Source organism: Amphiura filiformis, chromosome 20 (assembly GCF_039555335.1).
Source record: "Amphiura filiformis chromosome 20, Afil_fr2py, whole genome shotgun sequence".
In the NCBI taxonomy this organism is placed as follows: Eukaryota; Metazoa; Echinodermata; class Ophiuroidea; order Amphilepidida; family Amphiuridae; genus Amphiura; species Amphiura filiformis.
Genome location: NC_092647.1, coordinates 44632066 through 44647729, shown reverse-complemented (window position 1 = coordinate 44647729; position 15664 = coordinate 44632066). Strand labels below are relative to the sequence as shown.

The 15664-nt window shown below is 37.0% G+C and overlaps 1 protein-coding gene and 1 long non-coding RNA gene across 2 annotated transcripts in view; both read right to left on the bottom strand.

The window, feature by feature from the left end:
* The window catches only part of LOC140142344 (uncharacterized), a 209518-nt gene that overhangs the window by 143535 nt on the left and 50319 nt on the right, over positions 1-15664 (bottom strand). The gene's annotated exons all lie outside the window — the stretch shown is intronic.
* Positions 12052-15022, bottom strand: LOC140142593 (uncharacterized). The gene is made up of 3 exons (XR_011857543.1): positions 14847-15022; positions 13387-13572; positions 12052-12165 (listed from the first exon to the last, which is right to left on the bottom strand). It is a non-coding gene; the product is annotated as an uncharacterized lncRNA (long non-coding RNA).

The window sequence follows — 15664 nt, the reverse complement described above, 5'->3', positions numbered from 1 at the left end:
GATATGGGAAACCTTTTTAATCAAAATTAGCCTTTCCGACTTTTCAGACCATTTCAGATGTACCAACACTATGATATTAGCGTAACCATGGTGTAAGAGTGTAATCATGAGTAGTTTCAATTTCATGGCATGCACAATAACAGATATGTGATGATGAAGGTAGAACATTTTGAATGACCCTCGTAGTTACATGTTTTATTAACTTTTCTTAAAAAGAATGTATGTATGTATGAACTGTATGTGGACAATTAACTGTTAACTGTAGTAATAAATAAGTCACTTGAATTTGTTCTAGGATTGTATATTTCATTGCCTATTGGCTCATTAAGGTGAACAAGCTTTGCTCTCGAACCATCACAGACATTAAAATTATTATATTATTATGATGATACTCACCTTGTAAAGCGTTATGATTAGGTCTTGTGGGCTTTAATATTTTTAAATTCTGTAGTCTGTAGTAAATTCTGAGAGGGCACGGTGGCTCAGTGGTTACGGCCTTGGACTCATAATCCGAGAGCTTGCTTGACGTGCGTGGGTTCGAGTCCCCGTCCCGCCACCGTGTTGCGCCCTTGGGCAAGGCGCTTTGTCACGCTTGCCTCACCCCACCCAGGTGCAATGGGAAGCTGTTAGGGGTAGTCACAGTCGTTGTACTGATGAACCCTACGCCATTTGTAGGCAGCAAACGTGGTTCCGACATATTCTAATAATGGCGGAATAAATGTAAAGCGCTTTGAGGCTGTTTACGGCATAAAACGCTATATAAATATCTACATTTATTTTTTTTTTACTGCCTGTAGAAAGCTATTATGAATTAATGTAACTTTTTGGTTTATTCACTTTCCCCTACTCCAAATTGATGAGTAAATAAATACTGGGATATGACGTTTCAGGATTAATCATGATTACAGGATATTTATTGCTTCCCTGTATAATTGTACAGCAAAAGATAATGACACTACATTCTAACATTAACTCTAACCCGGCTGGCTCCTTTGTCCAAAACTGCATGACAGGACCCTATGTAGCCACAAAGTGGTCTCTCTACTAAGAGAAATTGTATGGGTTCTAAAAAGGAGATCCCAAGGCTTGATATAGATGGAGTCATTTCCACCCACTGTGTTTAACTTTTCTCAGGAGGGAGAAAGTGCCAAAAATTTTGTTTTGATATATATTATTGGCCTTAACTCAGGAACCACACGACTATAGCCTAAGACAAGCGGTTTGTTATTTATGATAAGAAATAAAGTACCGCTATGTACCTCGTTTCCTATCGTATATACTGAACCTCTTGACTTGAGTCACTGAAATTTCAGTGTAGTAATTGGATTCCTTGCCCCAATAATATACATAACTTTTGTTACCAGTGTGCCGGGCCAGTGTGTTATTATTTTTTGAGAAAAAATGCAAAAACAGTCACAAATATACCTCAGGGGTGTATTACCCCCTTAAAGTCACAGCTAGACCTATTCATTGCTTATACTTAGTATCACAATATCACACAACCCCCTCATTGATCAAATCACCAATAAATATTTATCACGGTGTAATACAGATCATGTTATGCTTGGAAAAGACTCCCTCAAGACATCCGTGGAAACTTTGATTCAATGACCGTTCATACTTTTAAAAATTGTATTTCAAAATTGTGATCTGACTTAATTATTTGATTTATCAAATTCCACAAATTTATATGATTTTTTGTCTTTTACTTTCTATTTGATTGCAAAACAATGTTATAATTCTATTGCTGTATAATGTAATTACTTGACCTGATGTACAATGTAAATACTTTATTTATGTAACTTTTGCTTCCATGCATTGCTTTTAATTTTTATCAACTTCTATTATTATATTGTGTGTTGTAAATTGTCACTCACAGCCCCCTTGGAGATCAGTACAAGTTACTGAAGGGGCTACCCTGGTTAAAGAAAGAACAAATAAATAAAATCACTGTAAGCACTTCACAAGAGTGAATTTCTCAATTGACTATGCATGGCAGGGAGGTTGCAATCAGTATTTTTCATCATGAGATCAATTGATGCTCTAGACTCTAGGTGCTGTAGCCAAGTTCGAGATTTTGAATAACACGCAGGAACCGTCGTTTTATTATTACGATGGAATTATTAGTCGACTGCATACACGATGTTCATAACACAGTATGGACATGGAGTACGAGACGGTGATCTACCAAACAAAGGATCATACCATAATATGACTGAAGGAGTGATACGTATTGGCAACATTGGCGCTGGTAGTAAATTCGCTTTGATTTGCCTTAGTTGTTCGGCTCAAAAATAAAAGGATCTATCTGACAGTAAAAGCTAACATTTTATGGCAAAGAAATGCTAATATATTTTGTATAAAAATGTTATATGGCGTTAACTTCAAAGTACATAAATTAACATGTGTTTTCTATATCAAGCTTTATTGACAAATTTTTGTGCATGTATTGTTGCAGATGTTTCTGATTATAATTAAACTTCATTTAAAATTGTAATATATTGTGGTTTATGGAAGTGTTTTATATGGCAAAACATAGTTTCAATCAATGTGCCATTATTTTTAAAGCCATGTGTGATTTGTTCCACAGCGACACATACCCTCATTTTTTCTTGAATTTCTACTTTTTGCATGATTGTGATGCCCAGTTGTGTACTAAAATACCACGTAAAAGACTAAAGCCTGAAGTGCTTTAATTACAGTAAAATTGAACTTTTTATATTAAAACCGGAGATCTCCGGTTTTATTCAGAGTTCCCTGATCGAGTGCTTGCTAACACGTCCCATGGATGCCAGCTCTAGCTGTGTATACACACATATGTATGCATATGTACATTGCAATGCTCCGTCATGTTTGTGCAATAATGCATGTAATACGATCGGCGAGCTAATGCACGCATGGTAGGTGCTGGAATTGAATCACAATTTTATTTGTTTTACCTCATTTGTTTGGCTCGAAATCAAAAAGGGGCAATGTGATCAGCATAAACTAGCATTAATATAAGAATCTATTCTTTATGCAAATCACACATTATGGCTTAAGAGGATTTAGCATTTCAAACCCAAAAGGTCTAGATCAGAGGTGCTCAACTAAATTAAAGTGCAAAAGCGTCACTATATATATATTCAGCAGACTCAGGGGAGCGGACTGACTAACAGAAGCTCTATACCTGAACTCACCTGGGACAGGATTTCTGTAATCAATGTCCCAATTCAAAACTTCACGATGATTTCAGTCTCAATACCCACCTTCAAAATATGATAAGCCTGCTTGAGAGCTTGGGATTCTAAGTTCTAATAAGATGCCATTTGTGATGCATTTGTGTCTAACTTCCAAATACCAATTCAATCATCAAATGTTTTCACCGTTAAATCCAGTCTGAATAAAAGAAAAACCGCTTCATTTAAAGGTAATGTGTTTGTTCCACCTGCGAGCACATTTAGTTATTGTATCATCCTTAATACGTATTTGTAAGGGAACAACCCAAAAATTTGACGAAGCCCTAAACGAAAGTTCTTTTCGTTAGGGAGGGAGGGGGTCAAAAAGTCTGATTACATTTGTAAAGAAGTAGTTAAAACATCGGTCAAAGTTGATCTTTTCTTATAAAGGATTTAATATATAATTGTAAAATTTTAGTATTTTCTGAAGTACATACATAGACAGAAAATGTCAGTTGATTGACACATCGGAAAACTAGGTCATAAGTTGATTAGTATTAATAAATTACACATTTAATTGTCAAAAACAAATACAGATCAATTTCAGATAACATATTACTACATTCAAATGTGTTATATAAGGAAAATCATGTATAAATATTATTGGATCATGCAATGCAACCCATTTAAGGGGGTACTACACCCCTGCCCAATTTTGTGCCTATTTTTGCATTTTTCTCAAAAATTATAGCGCATTGCAAGGACAAGTAAGATATGTATAAGGGCAAGGACTACAACTACTGCACTGGAAATTTTATTTCAGCACAGACAATAGACGTGGAGTAACAGTAAAAAATGAGGGAAAACCAATATTTGATAAATCAATAACTACTTGCTTTGAGTTGCTGAATTTTCAGTACAGTAGTTATAGTCGTTGCCCGTATAATATACATATCTTACTTGTCACCAATGCGCTTATAAATTTTGAGAAAGTTGAAAAATAGGCACAAAATTGGCCAGGGTGTAGTACCCTCCCCCTTTTTTACCCCCTTAATTCATACAAATCTTCTTACCTGCATTCTCATACGAAAGCAAGGATTCAATAAATTATAGTAATTATTATATAATCCCTTCACCATGTTCCAGATCAATTAGTTAACATCTTGTAATGTCCTACATGTAAATCTACATACAGTTTGGACCACAAATAACTTGAATATAATGCACAAATATTCCACCTGTTAAAAACAGTTACCGTATTGCTCCTAATAAGCGCCTATAGGATATAACATTTCATAAAGGGTGGGCGTTTATTAGGGATTAATTTTTTATGTACAATGTATGTTTTTACATTAAAAGACCAAAATAACACCACCCAATCCAGTTTTAGTAACATTCTTTTCATGTATATTATTGCACTAAATAATGGTAAATTTTATTGCTTTTTCAATTATCATTTTGGAAAATGTTGGGGGTGGGCATTTAATAGAGACTATGGGCACTTATTAGGAACAATATGGTACTCCATTTTGAAATCATTCAGTAACCTTTGACCATGTATCCATGATGCAATTAAATAGCTGAGTGAAAGAAGGGCCCAACTCCAATTTTTTACAAAAATGAGTCAGAAACAACATTTTAAGTGAAAGATGATCCAAAATCCTCTCTCCACATTCACTTAATCATGGTTTTAATATTGGGTTAAAGAGGAATTTTGTTCATCCATGAAATCTGCTTTTCAATACAACAACTTTCTTGCTAACATATTACATGCTTCTAATTGTGCCGTTAATGGAAATGTTTTATAGACAGAATGTTTTCATCTTCAGGGGACCTTTTAATACATGAACATTGAACATACAGTATTACATACATTATCTAATTTCTGTGGCTATTTATAAGACATCTGCTTACGGAACTCACACTCACAGTATATTAGTGGAAGAAGGGCCCAACACCAGCTTGTATTAAAACATGTACAGTTGCCGAAACATCATAATTTCGAATGTATGTAATGATGTATGTTCATGTATTAAAGGTCCCCTGAAGACTAAAACATTCTGTCTACAAAACTTTTCCAAATATTAAGTTCTTTCTTAAAATCTCAAAAACAGTTTTGATGGATTAAATTAGAAGAATTTTTGACTTCAACACTACTTAAAATTTGATCGCTTACTGGGAGCGCTTTCACAGTTTTGATGGAGTTGGGCCCTTCTTCCACTCAGGTATTCAATTGTTAGGATGCTTTCAGGGTCAAATTAAAACCAGCCGGGTAACTTCCACTACAAAGATGTTTCTGTGAACCTGGTTATATTGAAATCTTAAGCTGAATTTATACTCGATCGCTGAGCGATTGCGATGAAACGCTTTTGGAAAGCGATGGGCAATCACCTAATGTTGCGATGCATCGCTCGTCGCTTTTGCATTTATACTTATCACGGCGATGCGATTGTAGACAACAATTAAAATATTCTAAATGCCACAAAATACATTTTTGAAACGTCAGTTGCTGTCAATAACTATTGCTTTGAATTAATTCATCACCAAAAGTTATTAATCGAGAAAGGTAAAAATTAATTAGCAAAATAATAGATCCAGTTGATTGTATATGATTGGTTGACACATTCACGTGTCACTTGATATCGCTGGGAAGTTGAGATTTCTTCAACTTGCAAAAGCGACATCATTTTTGCCTCAGCGATTTGAATTGATTGATCGCGGCTCGACGCTCTGGAAATGTAAGTAAACACTGAACATATGTGAGAATCTCTTTTCTGCAAACGCGATCGAGTATAAATTCAGCTTTATGAGTTTTTGGGAAACTTCTTTTGGATAACTTAAAAGGGCATTTCGTGATCCACAGCCTCATCCCCCCACTTTTCTCAAAAAAAGATGTTTACACCACTGGAAACCTCTGGTTACATAATGTTTATGTACGAAATATTTCTTGCAGATTAATTCGTTTAGCAAAGATATCGTGAAATTTGAATTTCGTTCTGGTGCACCAGAACGAAATTACAACGCATTGTCTATGGAGCAGTGTATACACATAATCATGCATAACTCGCGAACGCAAAATCAGAATCAACTGAAATTTTGGGAATGGGCTTTTTTCGTGGATATCTAATGAAAAATGACATAAATAGAGGATGCTAGGATTACGAAATACTCCTTTAAGCTAGGTATCCGCTAGTGGGCACTTTCGGATAACTCTGGAAAAAGTTCCTGATGATCACCGATGGTCATCGGGTGGTCACCCAGTTTTCTTTTTGCTGTGGATTCGCTAAATCAGAAAAAATAAATCATCAATTACATTTTTGCATTGTAAAAGGGAATGGGAGTGCTAACATACCCTGTAAAGTATAGTGCCGAACATGACATAATAAGGGTAAAATATTAGTGAAATTTTGGTCATTGTTTTGGGATTTTGTCTGTATGATGTGACTTATCCTTTACTTTCAAGCCAATACTACAATATTTCAGCACATTGGCTGGGATCACTGATAGAGGTTTTAAGGTTATGTTATGAAGACATACAAAACAGTAAAATTATTTTATTTACATAATTACAGGCAGCTAAATTATACAAATCATACAATGCAATGTACATACATAATTTAAGGACTAAGTGTAGTACCTATACAACCAAAAGTACAACCCCATGTTGCAAAAAAAAATGCTTGGCCTACCAAAAATACATGCAATTATTTGGTAACCCAAATTGCAAACCTTAAATTGACTAGATATATTATAATGCAAGCATTGCGAGCAGATCAATTTGCATACTTGACTGTTTTCCTAAGCCTTTTTGAGAACTTTATTTAAAAGATGCAAGCCCCATAAGTGTTTGCCCCAAATTGCTTGCCCTTCCCCCTCCCTTGCCAATAAATTCTTGCTCCCCCTCACCCAGGGCTCATTATTGCATAGCCCCTGTTACACCCAACCATTTAGTGGCACTGCAGTGTGGTGTGCATGAAAACAGGTGGCTCATATTTTTGCACAATAAATTCCAATAAGAAACCTGCATTTCTCCATAAAAAATCTGCTTCTCTATTAAAATTAAAACCTGGTTTCTCCAACGAAAAATGTGGCTGCTCCATCAAAAAAAAAACAATTTCTTGTTCAAAGGTTTTTAAAATACTCTTTTATTGTGCATAACACTTGCCATGCATACACTTGGACCACTGATACTTGGACAATGGAATTTCACATGGTTGCCAGGGTCACTTATAAACTGCTCAAATAAAGAAAGTCCGCAGTCATGTAACCTGTCCTACACCAAAACCTGATCTTGTTTTGACAATTTAATTGATAATGCCGTGTGCAGAATCTTGTTAGCTCGAATTTGATACCAAATTTGCTACCAAACACTCTAAATTCAGAGAGATTGATACCAGTATATGAAATTTGGTGCATTTTCAAAAGTTGCAAATTAAAAACGGACCACGCGGACCTGTAGAGGTAAATGGCAGAAACACGACCATTGACATAGCCCAAAACAACCGCTAGGTCATATCGATCGCATCGTGCCCTAGTATTCATCAGTAAAGCACTGTAGCAATCCATGCGTTTTAAATTAACAATTGAATAAAGCGCGCACTTGGATAGTCGACATGGGCCATCGTGGGTACGCAAGCTTGACCACATTGCCACGCTAAGCAATTTTGATTTGCAACTTTTGAAAATGCCCCAAATGTCATAAACTGCATGTATCAATCTTTGTCACTTTTGAGTGTTTGGTAGCAAATTTGGTATCAAACTGGAGCTAACAAGATTCTGCATACGACCTTATCAATCAAATTGTCATAACAAGGTCAGGTTTTGGTGTGGGACAGGGTACATGACTGCGGACTTTCTTTATTTGAGCAGTTTATATGGGTGCTGGTATGTGTATAGCTTATTCCGGGTACAAATTCCAAGATCCAGTTTGCTAAAGTTGCAAAACTTGGGTACAATTTACTCTTATTTTCCAATGTCTCCAAATTTGTGTCCGGCACCTGATCAGCACATAATATATGATCATGTTGTTTGTTCAATGATGTCTAGAAAGAATAAAATTACTGACAATTCAGAGCAGAGTCCTTGGTCAGAATACTAATCATTTAATTTTGAGCCTCACAATCCCTGCCTATTATAGTTTAATAAAAACAGGCTGGTCTCGTAAAAATTGGATGCAATTTATTACTACCAGATTCATATTGTGGCTGACCTCAAGAGGCACACAGCTGCCCAGCTACTTTATGGCTACTCCTGAGTACCAGTGTAGCAGGGGTGTGTGTGTACCTGGGTACCAAAGTAGCTGCGCAGCAGTCACTAGTGGAAATTTATAATGATAATTCTTACAAAGCGATGAGAATTGGACAAAAAATTTCCCATCCAAATGAATGAGAAAGCCTAATTAATGTGTCAACCACCTGTCACATTGTTTTAAATTTAACACTTGTGATAGTATAATTCTTCTTCCTCATCCTGTCTTGCTCATCATGCTGAAAATTAAACATACAAATAGAAATATTTCATTATCAGCAGAACATGTCTCTTTGATTGGAATTCCTATTATTTGTATTTGTGCCATGCAGTCTTGCAGAAAATGTTTTAGTTAGTCCTGGGACAATTGAGGTTGCACATGTTGAAGCAGGCTTCCCTTACCGAAATGAAAGCCTTCATTAGGCAGTTATTAGGCAGTCTGTTAAGCAGTTAATACAGGCAGTCACTTGAAGCTGTTGATATATGAAGCTCTATATAGACCTGAAAGCATATAGGCAGTACCTAGACCTGTAAAATGGGCAAAATGAAGCACTATAGGCAGTTCTTAGACCTTCACCTTCAGCTCTAATTTAGGCAGTTCACCTCAAATGAAGCTCTAATTTAGGCAGTCGTCGACCTCAAAAGAAGCACTAATTTAGGCAGTTGACTGCCTAAAATGAAGCTCTAATTTAGGCAGTCGACAGTCTCTAATGAAGCTCTAATTTAGGCAGTCAAATGAAGCTCTAAATTAGGCAGTTGACTGCCTCAGATGAAGCTCTAATCCAAGCAGTTGCAGGGACATGCCTTTTGAGCAGAGTGAGAGCAATCACTCTAGCTGCTCTCCTTAAATCCGATATAGGAGAGCGATTTTTAGCTCTCCTTAGTTTACCATTTTCTCCTTACATTCTATTGTAAATGCACTATAAAACAGCTCGCCTTGAAGGCTCCATCAGACCTAAAACGTTCTCCTGCAATTCCAAAAAGACAGTCCTTGCAGTCGTCAACTGCATGCCTCAAATAAAACGGAAGCTTAAATTTTATGGAAGATTGCTGGACGTCTCCCGATTTGCTGTGGAAACTTGTTTTCATGAATCGAAGTACTTATACTTTCCATTTTAGTTATATTAATTATTGGGGAATGTTTGATTGTAGCATGCCCTCAGCTGACAATCAATCATGCCTCAAATCTCAGCAGGCAGCCAACAATTAAAGCAATTTGCAGTCTTTTGTTGGTCAACATGACATCTTTTCACCATATTTTGACAGTGTACACTTCAATCTGTGTTACTCAAAGTAATACAAGCATCATACAATCATGTATTCATTATTTCAGACCCCCCCCGGTTCTGGAGCCACTGCCCTTAACTTGATCAACCCGCATCCAACAAAGCATATGAGCAGCCCGTGGCATGCCTTTAGCTCAGTCTGTATTTTTTGCCGGTAGGCCAGCAGATCTCGATCAGTCCCCTGAGCCCAATACAGTACATGGAAATTTACTTGTTAGTGTAAAGAGAAATGAGATTTTACCCATTTTCCAGCATTTTGCGTGAGATTTACTACCTAGGAGTGAGATTATACTACCCTGGCGTGAGACCGTGAGAAAGTGACCCAATGCGTGAGACTCATGGCCAACGCGTGCGTGTGCACCACGCATGAAACCAGGAGTTGAGTGGTTACAAACACAGAAATTCGAGGAGGTTAGACCCAAAAAGCAGTAATTCAAAGATCTTCTGAAAGTGGAGAACCCTAGGGGGGTTAGGACGTCTTTTCCGGCATTTCCTTCAATTCGAGGAGATCCATAATTGTATTTGTGCTAAGTTCTCCTCACATTCCTGTGAAAACTCCTCATTTTGTATGTAAAGTGTGCACAGTTTAATACACTTCACACACTATATGCTTTTCTGTCTCCTCGTTTAGACTGCGCTATGAGTATGGTGTGAGAGTTGACAGCCCTATAGCTGTTCCTGATTTTAAACACTAAATGATTTTGAGTCCCAAGCATAAATTGAACACCATATAATGACATGATAACACAAAGTAAAATGCAAATCTAAAATCCAAGGCCTGAACAATTTTGTTTAACAATTAAAGTTTCAGATTCCTAGCCCGATTCCAAGGTGCCAACCCGGGCCCATCAGTACACCACATGCTATACTTTGCGGCATATTGTACCACTATACCTCCGATCTCCAACCTTTTAGATGTATCAGTTATTGCCAATGATATGAATCCAATTTGCAGTTGCTAGAAAGCAAGGTTATCACAGAAAACTAATTTTGGATACATGCAAGTGCATACTGCAAAATTCAGCAGCCTGTGCACACATTATCTGTACATGCAGTTGATAAGCTTACAACATTTATACTGCTTGCAATACAACCCTGCAAACCTATAATTTACCTGTGCATCAACAGGTGTATATAGTCATCTGTAGTATAAAATTCCCCATAAAGAATGAATGATTTGTGTGAAGAGACCATTAAAACACCACCATCTAAAGCACAGCTTGTTGAATCCAACAGCAAATTCGAAATGGCAGTTGGTGATCATGTGACCGGGTCATGACTTATGCAAATTAGCTTCTGACTGTCTATTAGGTCTGACTGCCTATTAGAGCTTCATTTAGAGATTCATTTTCATGATGAAAAAATCATAAGTATTAGAGCTTCATTTTGATTAGATAAAAAAATCAAAGTATTAGAGCTTCATATAGTGACTGCCTATTATAGACCTTTATATCTGTCAAGCTCTTTGACTGCCTAAGTCACAGGCCTTCAACTGCCTAATTTTCCAGCAACTTCTTGTTGATAGTTTGATTAGGCAGTCATTTGTCTTCAACTGCCTATGAACTGCCTATTAACTGTCTATTAGGCAGTTGTGTTTGGTAAGGGTTTATATGAATAGGGGGTATGTGTGGTATGAAGCTTACATATACTCACAAGTATAGTTATGTGACATGCACGGGGAGCTCTACCATTGTTATCTGCTTTTCAATTTAAGTTAGGTCATACTCATATCCCAGCCCATGTCTCTATTATTTACATTCCAACAGCCTATTTAACAGGGACGTACAAACATAAACAGATGAAAATTAGAAACATGTAAGGGGCTCTAATTAGGGATGGGCATTATATTAAACATGCAGAAGGGGAGCAACAAAAATTTGTCTGTAGCGGGATTCATACCGGTGACCTCTGGTTTGTGAGACCAGTGCTCTACTATCTAAGCTATCCAGCCCTATGATGAACGGTGATCCCAATTACCAATATCTTTGCTCCGGCGCTGGTCAGAGCCATGAAACCAGGCTTCCATATGGCCGGGGATCACACCCAAATTACATGTACAATGCACCGCGGGAAGCGACAGTAGAGGGGATCAGGGAAGATGCAGTATTTAAATAATTACAGTAAACAATATATACAGAGAAACTGACCGGGTAATAATGTTAAACTATGAAGAAGGGGAGCAAAGACAATTAGGCTGATGCGGGATTCAAAATCGGCGACCTCTAGTTTGTGAAATCAGTGCTCTACCATCAAAGCTATCCGTATAAAGGACAGCGATCCCAATTACCAACATCTTTGCTCAGAGCCATAAAATGTTAAACATGTTAAAATTAAAACATGTAAAATTCCCCAAAATGGCATATGCAAAACAATGCAGTATGCCATACTTACCTAAAACAGTTATTCTTTGCTAGATAATCTATGCAGTACCACTTTGAGTTGTTGTTTCTTTGCTTGCTTTCTGGTACACGTAACTATAAAGGAATTGAAAAAGTCACAAATATATAAAAATACAACAGCTGATCTGATGATAGCAACTACTTTAACAAGCTGATAACCACCAGAGTATACCCCATTATACATCAATATTAAGCTATCCATGGCCCGGGATCCATGGGGGAGCTGGATTTGTTTTCTGCTGCCGTCCACGAAAGGCTCCATGGGCTGCTCATTTCACAAATGTTCAGCTTTTTTAAACTAAAATTTTACACATTAATATTGCCAAAATGATCCGCCAAATTGCTTCAATTAGGTCTTCATTTTGCAAAAGTTTCTTACTTCTTAAGGTGCATTTTTAAATATTCTTCTAATTTTCTTCTAAAATTGCCCCCACCCCCTCACCTTTGTTTCCAATGGACATTTTATTGTGAAATGTCATTGTACAAGGAATACATAAAAAAAAATTCCACATAGCCTCCGAATGAAAAGTATTTAATTATCTTTGTAATCACTCAAAAAGCATTTTGTGTGAATTTTACATCCGAACTAGAGGCTATTAAATTTTTACGAGCCTTTTTTTATTTTACATGTAAAGCCTATAGGGGTGATTATTAGAAATGGACGGCAATATTGAAAAACCTCATTTTGGGCCATTTTAGACACTAAAATGCCCATAAAAAAGAATAGCCTCTAGTCCGGATGTAAAATTCACACACAATGCTACCTGAGTGAGTACAAACATAATTAAATAAATTTCATTCGGGGGCTATAGCAAAAACAAAAAATGTCCTATACCTTCATGGTTATGAAACAAAGGTGCCCTTCTGACTGCTCTAGATCCGCCACTGCTCCAAACATTGGCGTAGATTTCTTTTTGACTGGGGGGGGGTGACAAAAACTGTCTTGGAAGTCATAGGCGAGATCCCGGGGTGGGGGATAAATCCCCAATATTTTGTCAGGGGGATGGTCCATACAATCAACCCCCCAAATGTTGACGCCTGTATGTGTATTTCTGACCAAATTAACCTCATATTTGGCCATTTTAGCCCCAAAGGTACAAACATGTATTTACCATAACTAAAATTCATCAAAGTCATGCTTGAGCGGAGATAAATAATAGTTGCAGGAACATATTGACCATCCCTCATACTTCACATTAGGAAGAGGGAGTGTTTAAATGAATGTCAAGGCTGTGCGATTGAGCTGGGGGAGGTGAAACTGCTTACGATCATGTCCATAAATAAACTCCAAATTACCTTTCTTTGCTGATGCCAGTGTTGGGGTTTCCTGGACTTTCTTGGAACGGCACCTCTTCTTGCTAGTCTTTGTGACAGCATCATGTAATTCCTCTTCTGATTTCTCTTCAGGTGTCTGTGGTGGGCATTTTTTGTCATCTGTTTTCACTTCATCTGGCACAGGAGGGTCTGTTTTACGGTTTTTAGCTGTGAAAAGATACATAAAGTCATGAGATAGAGAAATAGTTCTTACAGTAATCTGATAGTCAGGTCTGAGATGCATGAAATCATTGTGGGTAATTGACAAATAAATAACAGTTGACAAAATAACTGAATCCTCCTAAAACTGCATATTTAAACAAAGGGGCACACTTACACATTTTAAACCTAGCTTAATTGATTTGATAATACAATACATAATACATGTCAAAACATTAATGAAGGGCTGAGGATCTTCAAATCTTGAGATCAGATTATTATGTCTCAGACAAAATGACTATTGTGCCATTGTGCTTGTGCAAGTTCTAGATGCTGGTGAGGAAACTTAGCAATGCAAAAGACCCAGAGCATTGCAGATAAATGCTAGTAAATTATCTGTACCCTCTCATGTGTGTGATCACTCTTGTGTGGTACCAGGTCGTATTTGGCAAAAAACAGGAAAGTTTTGTAAATTTAAGCAAATTCTCAACTACACAGTACAGTAAAGACAGCTATATGGGCAGTCATTTATATTTTTGCATAAACATTGGCCTTTGTAGGTAGCTCACTTAGGTTTTATTTTGTGAGTTAGGATATTTTAACATCTTGGTTCACTAGGTTCAGTAACAGTACTATGTGAAAAAAAGCATAGGCAACAATCATTTCTAATGTTAACCATACATAACAAAACAGCTGCCATATGTGTTTAATATGGCCATTGACTAACTTCAACACCACAGAGCCCTGCCTTTCAATCAGGTGCACCAATGTCAGGTGTAGTTTCTGATGACTTCTCTGAATTCTGAAAGTATTGCACACCTCAAGTCTTTGAATATGTAGGTACCTGATTTATGTACATGTAAATAGGGTTTTGGTCTCAATGTCCCTCTTTCTGGCTTCGGTAGGTTGGCAGGTCTGCAGTGACCATACAAAGGACATGAGATTTTGGACACAGGTATCCTTGCATTCCCATTATGCTTCTATACAATGTATCTAAACCTATATCCACAATGTTTAGCAAATATCTATAGGAACAAGATATGGAGTACTGCGACCTATCTAAAGGTACAAACATGTATTTACCATAAGTAAAATTCATCAAAGTCATGCTTGAGCGGAGATAAATAATAGTTGCAGAACATATTGACCATCCCTCATACTTCACATTAAGAGCATTTAGAGAGCGAGAAGAGGGAGTGTTTAAATGAATGTCAAGGCTGTGCGATTGAGCTGGGTGAGGTGAAACTGCTTACGATCATGTCCATAAATAAACTCCAACTTACCTTTCTTTGCTGATGCCAGTGTTGGGGTTTCCTTGACTTTCTTGGAACGGCACCTCTTCTTGCTAGTCTTTGTGACAGCATCATGTAATTCCTCTTCTGATTTCTCTTCAGGTGTCTGTGGTGGGCATTTTTTGTCATCTGTTTTCACTTCATCTGGCACAGGAGGGTCTGTTTTACGGTTTTTAGCTGTGAAAAGATACATAAAGTCATGAGATAGAGAAATAGTTCTTACAGTAATCTGATAGTCAGGTCTGAGATGCATGAAATCATTGTGGGTAATTGACAAATAAATAACAGTTGACAAAATAACTGAATCCTCCTAAAACTGCATATTTAAACAAAGGGGCACACTTACACATTTTAAACCTAGCTTAATTGATTTGATAATACAATACATAATACATGTCAAAACATTAATGAAGGGCTGAGGATCTTCAAATCTTGAGATCAGATTATTATGTCTCAGACAAAATGACTATTGTGCCATTGTGCTTGTGCAAGTTCTAGATGCTGGTGAGGAAACTTAGCAATGCAAAAGACCCAGAGCATTGCAGATAAATGCTAGTAAATTATCTGTACCCTCTCATGTGTGTGATCACTCTTGTGTGGTTACAGGTCGTATTTGGCAAAAAAACAGGAAAGTTTTGTAAATTTAAGCAAATTCTCAACTACACAGTACAGTAAAGACAGCTATATGGGCAGTCATTTATATTTTGCATAAACATTGGCCTTTGTAGGTAGCTCACTTAGGTTTTATTTTGTGAGTTAGGATATTTTAACATCTTGGTTCACTAGGTTCAGTAACAGTACTATGTGAA